General features: G+C 38.4%; 1 long non-coding RNA gene across 2 annotated transcripts; it reads left to right on the top strand.

The window, feature by feature from the left end:
• The first annotated feature begins 1498 nt into the window (after positions 1-1498).
• On the top strand, positions 1499-8531 carry LOC142084798 (uncharacterized). 2 transcript variants are annotated; one of them, XR_012674443.1, is made up of 4 exons: positions 1499-2863; positions 6579-6777; positions 7061-7153; positions 8008-8531. It is a non-coding gene; the product is annotated as an uncharacterized LOC142084798 (long non-coding RNA). The 2 variants fall into 2 exon arrangements; XR_012674442.1 differs by having other exon boundaries at positions 1499-2846.
• Positions 8532-8956: the final 425 nt, after the last annotated feature.

Genomic DNA, 8956 nt, shown 5'->3' on the forward strand with positions numbered 1-8956 from the left:
CCAGTGTTGGTAAAAGCAGAAGTCTCTAGAGGAGTATAAGACAAGGGCAAGCATTCAGTGATACTTTTGATATTAAATTGTATTAGAAATTATAGTTGCTTGTATATGCCCATATAAGAAGGAAGGAAACAGATGACATCTAGACACCAAAGAGTAACCTGGTGTATATTCCCCTGCTTATATATAAGATATAATGTTCAGTTACAGTGTATCATAAACGGAGGGTTAATTGCTAAAAGTTGCAGAGTAATATAAATCTCTTGTTGCACTAGCAGATTTTATCAAGAAAATACAGCATGAGTGGAAACTCAAAGTTTAAGTGTAAACTTGCAGTAATTCACTGGCAGAAAAGTTGTGTAGGTGTATAAAACTGATTTGAAAGGGAATGAAGAGGTGTGACTTCTGAATTGCTACTTTTTAAAGATAAAAAATTAGTGCACATGTAGGTCATGTTAAAAAAGAGAGTCAGTCTTCATCCTTATCTCTTTATTATGCACATTTTTGTAAATGTTTTCTTTGATTGCCTCTAGCCTTTCTACTGTTTTAAATTCTTGCATATTAAATTTTTATTGATATAAAAATGTTAAGAGATGTAATAATACTGATATCAAGTGATTTAGCATTAAAAAGATAGATTTTTCAATGGCCATTTGAAAACAAGCCTCGATGTGTTATGTTACTGCAAAATTAAATATATGCAGTTGAACTCTGAGCACTTCGTAATATATGCAAGTGTTCTCTTAAATCTGTGTCTCCATAAGGACATTTGAATTCCAATTTTGGTATGTAATTTTAGCATAGTACTTTATGTTTGATTTTCAGCAGTGTAGGTTTTTGCAGCTAGGTGGCTTACACTTCAAGCGGATTCTTCTTTTTAATCAAAAGGAGGAAAGCTTTTGCTCTACCTCTTTATAAACTCATCAGAGCCAATCCTTCATACCGAATTTCATGTTTTATTGACCAGACGGTGTTTTGTCTTAACCTCTGCAAGGATACAGTGCTGTAGAAACTATTAAAGAACGATACTGATGTTACTGTAGTATTTTACCAGAATAGTTATTTAAAGTATACAGTTCGTTACTTACATTTTCAAGTCTGTGGTATCAGCCTGTTCCACTACTCTGCACCTGTACTGTCTCTGCCTTGTGTCCCTTCCTCTTCCAGCCCTGTCCCTTTCTCCGGAGCTATGGTGGTGCCACATTGACGTAACCCCACTGCCACTTGCATTAGTCACCATCATAGGATCCACTTCCCCAGAGACAGATCCTGGTCCCTGTGCATAAACAGATCAGCGTGGAAGGAGAAGGAAAGGCCCCTGCTATCACCAAAGACGCTTGAAACTCTTTGAGCCTTGTCCAAAAGGTTCAATAATTCTACTCCTTATGGTAAGACACTTTTTCTGGTATTAATGTCGTGAACGTTTTAAAATGGCATCAGCCATTAATTACTATCACAACTTTTAATTCTGTGTTTCTGTTTCAAATTTTCCCCAGTTCAATCAGAACCAAAAGTTAATGCCCGTTGGCTAATTTCCAGTGCATGCCTCCACAGAACAACTGTTGCCTTTAACTGGTGGAGAGATCAAGGCTTGAACTGACAAAAGACATCTGTATCTTGGAAAACAAATTAATGTTTATGTTTTAATTTATAAGTTCCTGGCTCTTTTATGGTTCCTGTTTTTCAAGTAATGTCTCTTTGGATCCCTAGCTGATGGAGAGTCAAAATGGAAAAAGCCCATGAGAGAATTATCACAATACAACATCTGGTCTGCATTGGAAAAAGCTGAGAAAGATATTCAACATTTCTGAGACCAAGAGGCAGCTATGAGGCACTTTGAAAGTCAGTCTATGAAAAATCATGCAGGTTGTGGCCACCTGGGCCAATCTAGTGTTGTTTTGGGAAGAGCTACTCCGCTTCCTAGCATCTGAATTTTAATTTCACTTCAGCACGGATATGTGAGAACTGGGGGTGGTATGAAATGTGTTTGCTTTTCATAATGTTAATCTGAATCCCAGTATTGTCCTAATTTATATTGCGTTTTTTTGCCAGTCACCCCGTTTTCTTTTGAGCATGTTAGCTGAAGAGTCGAAAGGCTTTCCCAGGGCTTTTGGCATAGCTTTACAGGAAAAAGGATGGAAAGGACTTTGTGTATTTTTGGAAGAATATTTTGCATCCTGCTTTAAACTATTCCAGAAGGTAAAAGGACTTTAGCTAGACTGTGTATTGGCTCATGTACTGGTATGTCAATAATGGCAAGGAGTTTTGCTTTGCCTAATTGTTCCTGTTTTCTGCAGTCACAGACTATAAGAAATGCAAAGAAATCATGGACCAACCCGGGCAGTAAGGGTACCACTGGATTCAGACGGAACAAACTCCTTCCACCACATGAAACTTTGGTCCTTTAAGTCATCATAACTCATGCAGAACAGAAACAATTCAACATGTATAACAAGAAACAGTGCAAATTGTTTGCCAAACAAAGACATATACTGCAGATGGAAGAACTGATGAAAATTGTTTATAGATGAGGAACTAAACGTAGATTTTTCAAGAACAAGTTTGCTCTCTTCCTTGCCAAGACAAACAAATCTGATAGAACATCTCATTGCTTTAGGCTGCCCGAGGACCCACTGGAAAGTCTATGGACCTTTCGCCACAGAAAATTTGTGTGTTGTCAATACTTAAGTGTATTGTCCACAGTTGCACTGTGGCAGCTGCAGAGGAAGTGGAAGGTTCTCAGGAATACATGAGGGAGAACTGGATTTTTGGCTCCTGAAACAGTACGGAGTGCTTTTGGAAACTGTGGAAGTTTATGAGCTGGATGTTACTGCTACAAAAGGTTATCTGTGAGTTAAACATAATGGTAATTAATCTGCTATCTTTAGATCTCAACACTAACAACATGATGAAATTGAGAATTCCTATTCTTTAGAATTGCAGTTTTCCAAGATGCCTTCGTTCCTGCGAAGGTACCTGGATTTGCACTGTTAGAGGTTTTCAGTGTTACCTTGAGAAATCTGTGCACCCATGTTTTTACAAGGCAGTATATAGTCATCCCATGTTTTTAATGGGCCGGTTATTTAGGAAAAGCATGTAACGAGCATAAATACAATTCCTGATACTGACATAAAACATGTATTAGTAGAATAATATAATTTGTATTTCCCTGATATATAGCAGGCCCTGGAAGTATAAAACTAATCATGTCCTTAAGAATCTGTTGTATCTGTAAACATATATATTGGAAAAGAGGGCCAGCAGCATCCTGGGCTGCATTAGGAAAAGCATTGCCAGGAAGTCAAAGGAGGTGATTATTCTCCTTTACTCAGCACTGGTGAGACTTCAGCAGGAGTACTATGCCCAGTTCTGGGCTCCTCACAACAAGAAGGACATGGAATACTGGAGCGAGTGCAGGAAAGGGACATGAAGATGATTAAGAGACTGGAGTATCTGTCATATAGTTGCCCAAAGAGGTTGTGGAGTTGGCATCCTTGAAGATACTCAAAACCCAGCTGGGCAAGCTCCTGAGCAGCCTGCTGTGGTTGACTCTGCTTTGAGCTGGGGGTTGGACTGGATGTTCTCCAGAGGGGCTTCCAACCTCAGTGATGCTGTGAATATTTGAAGCAGTTTGCTTACGTCTTGTCAGCATTTTAGCTGGAACTTGACTGTGTAGGAATCCTAAAGAAAGCAAAGGCTGTGACCCCTAGAAGTACATTCAGATGGCTGAGGCCCAGAAAAGGCATAATGGGAGCTGCTAAGTATTTTGAATGTCTCATCAGAGTGATATTTAACTTAAAAATACAAATATAGAAGTGACTTGGGCCTTACTATCAATGACACTGAATACCCATAATGATCTCTCACTTCAGCTGGACTGCAGATGGTAACAATCTCTCTCTATCTGAATACCTATTTTAGGTTAATCTTGCTCTGGAAAATCTTACCATATACTTTACTCTAGAAATGAATATGTGGTGCTTTATGATGCGGAATTCGTTTGTTGGTTTGTTACACGCTTTCTTTCCTTACTAGTACTGATACTAACAAATTGCAATGTATTTTGACATATTACTTCAGTAATAGGCACATATTATGTCTCAAGGAGTTGAGAATATCATCATTTGAGCAAGGTAAAATCAAAATATATAATTACATTGCATATTCTATGGCACTCAGTTTGTACTATTCTTACAGCACCTTCAGAATAAGAACAAAGATGAAATTCAAAAATGGCTTTCATATTTTAATAGACACAAGATTTATATGGAAAGGCAAAGATAATGTATTTTTTTAGATCAGCTGAAGAGCGATAGGAAGATTTACCTGTGTTTTTTCATCATGAAAATGCCAAGGAACTAACTTGCAGTGTTGAGAATTCCTGGATCCTCCTTCTTTAGAAAACTCTTTGTCTTTCATATTGCCTCTAAGAAAAAGGGAAAGCACTCTGGAAAACACGAAATTGAGGAACGTTGCACAAGGAATTAGGAAGTAAATAGACTATAAAGCATTTGATTTGATTTTTTTGCACTTCAGCAAATGAAACAGTAAGTAAATAACCTGTTTCTTTATTATCAATATATGGAGTCACATTGGATCTGGCAGACCAAAACATGAATGTGTAAATAATACCTGTGATAATTATTAGAAGACATCAGATTTTGCTATGGATGAACCCATCCTGAAGCCACAAAATTAAGTCTTCAGACATAAATAACACATGAAGGTCAAAACACTAAGTCATAAGTTGCCATCTTCTGCCACCACTTTTCCCTGACTTAATGCTTTTACAGCATATCTGCTCTGATTGCAATAGTCTCTGCGTGGGATGGGTTTTTTTGGTGGGGAGAGTGTTACTTTAAATTGACACCTCTAGCAGCAGTTCCTACTTCTACTGTTTACCTTTTATAAATTCACAGCCTATTATATCTTTCCAAGCCTGGCATAGCTCCAAGTCACCCATTTCTGAGTAATACAGGAAATTAAATCTAATGTCTAGTAAGCATAGAGGCTTATGCAACCTTCGTTTGCTGAAAAAAGTATTAAATAACTTAATAATATTACCTTGTCTTTTGATAGCTAGAGAGTTGTGCACTTTGTTTTTCTGTAGACCAAATCGGTCTCTAGTATTTGAACTAGAGGAGGCTGGGTTTATCCATCCCTTTCTGCAGACTTTCTGAATGTCACCTTAATATTCTTCTCTTGTTGAAGGACCCCCTGAAACTTTCATGTCTAGGGTTTGGTGCCCTTCTCCACTTCTCCCTGTGGTCGGAACCCGCTTTGTTCCCTGACGCAAGGGCTCTGTACCCCGTGGTCTCACCCCGGGGGTGCTGGCTCCTTTCTCGCTCATTCTCTCCCTCCCAGGATTTTCTCCAGCCTGACCAGATTTCTGCCTGTTCCATCCCATTTTCTGTTAATACCCACTGCAGTTCTGTGTCGGTGGATACGGCATTTAAAAATACAGAAACCTGACTTTAAGCCATACAGATTAGCACCATAATTTCAGGGGCTTGTCTCCTGCATGTATCAGTTTAATAAGTGGATTTATACTGAATAATTTTAAACTGTTACAGCCCTCTGAAACTCTTTCTCTCTAGCCTCTGTAATATGTAAAGTGACGTAAGGTCACCGATGCTGTGGAAATTGGTTTTGCAGTTGATATGCTAATTCAGCAAGAAATCAGTTCTTGCAGAAACCCAAGGAAAATTACTTTAATATAGTGCCATGCTACTTCGTTGACTTTCAGGAAAGAGATAATTAAAACATTCAAGGGAGTTCCAAGTCTCTGGAGAAAATACTGTTACGGAAATGTAAGGTTATTTTTACCACAGAGCTTATTAGCTTCTTTTCTAAAAGCAAATCAACTGAATGTGATGGACACAAAATAACATTTTCACCTGCTCAAGAAGATGAGAAATAAGATATTTTTATAAACTGAGTTAAATATAAGAATAGACCTGGCACAGTCTCTTCTGTGTCACTCACCCCAAGTTTACGGTAGCTGCTGCTGCAATTTTCTGGATGAAAACCTCCATCCAAATACATCCAGGGCCATTAATAAGGCTGCACTAGTGCAACTGATTGCAATGGGGAACAGAATTTCATTGATGGTGCCTGAGGAGAAGGAGAATCTCTGCACTCAGTATGAATGAGGGGTAGCAAATACCTTATTTTTTCAGAAACAAATAATTAAGTTAATTTGAAAATAATTTTAATAGTCAATTTCTAAGAATAATCACTAAGCATTTAGAAGCCCTATATTTTTTCCAAACAGTGCACTTATACTAGGGAATTACTGGGCACAAAAAGTAAAATAACTGTAATATTTACTGCATGAAGGTACTAAAGGAAAACAATTTTACCAGCATAAACTGCTTCATCTTTTTGGGATGAAGAAGAAGAAACAAAATTTTATTTATTGAAGAATAAACAAAATAAAATGGAGTTTCTGAGAAACAATTCTGGAAAGATCTATATTGTAAAAATTTTGTTGTCATTGTCATGTTTTAAAAGATATTTTAATTTTTTGAGATATTAAAGGAAAAAAATGACATTTTACTCTATGTTCTTTCATCAAACAGGTACAATACTGCTATTCCCAAAGGAAAGACACCAGTTCCAACAAGAGTAGTGTCTGTTCTAGAATGAAGGGTAAATGGTTCAAAATTTCTACATAAACAAGAAAGTTAAAAAGCTTAATGTGAAAATAACGTTATTGTATGTCACAGCACCTATTGTGTTCAGACTATTCTGTTTCAGATGGCCCAGGAATACAAACAGGTATGACATCATATCATTTTACATCATTAATCGAAGTGTTTCCTTTAAAAAGTACATTGTTATTTTCTGCTCAAACTTTCTTTCATTAATTCCAAAGCTCTTTTGGCCCAACTATCTCTGTGTATGTTTAGCTATGTTAGCTAAAGATGGTTTTCCAGTGTTTTCTAATATAGACTTTATACCGAACAATATATTCAATGGCATTACATGACATTTTAATAAACTAACTTTCTAAAAATCTATATTGATGTACATTCTGATCTTTCCTGATAATACGTTTCAGGGTGACATTATTATGGAATGGACTACCTCAGAAGTTGCTTTAGCTATGTTAACTCCATGCCTGTAATCCACTCCAGTCTTCATTTTCCAGCTGGTAACTTCTCTGACTTTTCTTATAAAAAGTGGTTATTTAACAAAGAGTTAATATGGCTCTGAATTTCGTTGTCATCTAGGTTTCTTTCTTAGTGCAATACCTGTAAACCAGATTATTTTCAGTTAACAGAGCCTTTGGAGTCGTGCCAATGCCTTAGCTGTACTCCTCATCCCTCTTCTTCCGATACTATGGAGCAGTGGGTGGCAGCAATGATTATTTACCTCCTTTACTAAAGATACATAACTGTAAGAATAGAGAGGGATGTAGGTTGTGGAATCCATCTGAGTAACGTGTTACCAAAACCCAGTAAGCCACAGCTCCTGGGTAAGATCTGCAAACTCCATTGGAGATGAGTTTGCTTCCCTGGCTGACACTGAGCTTCCCTGGCTCAGTATATCATTTTAGCTAGTCTGAGATTTTCTGTGCTTGGTTTCTTCCCAGAGTGGTTTGGTTTTCTCAAATGCTAGACCGCTTCTTCTAAGAGTTACCTTAGATGTCAAGCAAGCATCCCCGTAAACTACCTGTATTTATTAATTTCTTTCAATTTAGTGAACGCTGATGTTGGCTGTAACACTCTCTTTCAGTTAGAAATGGCACGAGGACAGTGGGCAGTTGTGGAGCAGCCTCTGAGGCTGCCAGCCAAAAACTTGATTTACTGGTTATTCCTGTCACTGTAATGATTAATTGGGAAGAGTTTGTGAATGCACAAAAATCCAGAAGAAGTGAAAAGAAAGTGTGAAATGTGTTCACTTGATTCGTGTCAATATGGAACAATGCTAGGGCCGCATGGTGAAGTGTGACCCTCTCTGTATATGTAATCTTTAACCATTTTGATTGTTCTTGTATAACCGCAGGCTAATGGTTGCCTTAAAAAGAAGATGGTTCAAGTCATCGGGTCTGTTCCAGACGGACTGTCCTGATGGTGCCTTGGTGGGTGTCTGCGGGGCCTCTGCGTCCTGGTTGTTTGGGTGGAGGAGCCCAATCTTTGAAATTAAGTTTCAACTTTTGTTCTTGCCTCTTGCAAAAGCCACCTAAGGAACATTCGGGAATACCAGCTTAAACCGGTTTTGTTGCTAAGTGCATAGTGATAAGCAAGAGGGCATGCGCCGAAGAAGATACACCATTCGTGGAATAGTTATGAATATGTATTAGCAGGGGGGATATAAACCGAAGGCGGGAGCTGTACGGGGTGTGTGTCTTGGTAGAGCAGAGACTCCCGACGCACCCAGCGCTGTTTGCTGGCCTCTATTCGTTTAATAAATTGTAAACTTAAATTGGAATCCTGTTTGGGACTAAATCATTTATCACAAAAGAAACTTGTACAAACTTCATTTAAAAAGAGATACTGTCTAACAAAGGAAAAAAAAAAATCAACTGAGCCAGCAACTTAAAAGAAGTTTTCTCAGCTGAAGGCCGCAGAGTTTCCGTGCCTTGCTTTCATAGTTACATATTTGTCAAAGAGTTAAACTGAAAATGGAAATACTCCAGTGGGTGAACTTTCATATGCTACTGAGGAGAGTTTGGGGAGGGACTGTGGTATGGTCAGTATTAGTCGAAGGGCCTGCAGTGTTTTGGCTGCAGAGGTCCATATTTGAAGAAGAGACGTGAAGTGAGGGGTCTGTGCCCTGTTACTATGCCAGAGGCACAGAAGCTGTTCGAGGCACAGAAGCTGTTCACCCGTAGCAGGGTTTATGCATGTGAGATCCCCAGGCGGAGTTCAGCATGGTCCATTGACAATTCAAGAGGGGAGGAACTTGGTCCAAGTCTTCGTCTTCTCCTCCACCTTCACTTTATGCTAGTGTA

This window comes from Calonectris borealis, chromosome 8, assembly GCF_964195595.1.
Source record: "Calonectris borealis chromosome 8, bCalBor7.hap1.2, whole genome shotgun sequence".
Classification (NCBI taxonomy): Eukaryota; Metazoa; Chordata; class Aves; order Procellariiformes; family Procellariidae; genus Calonectris; species Calonectris borealis.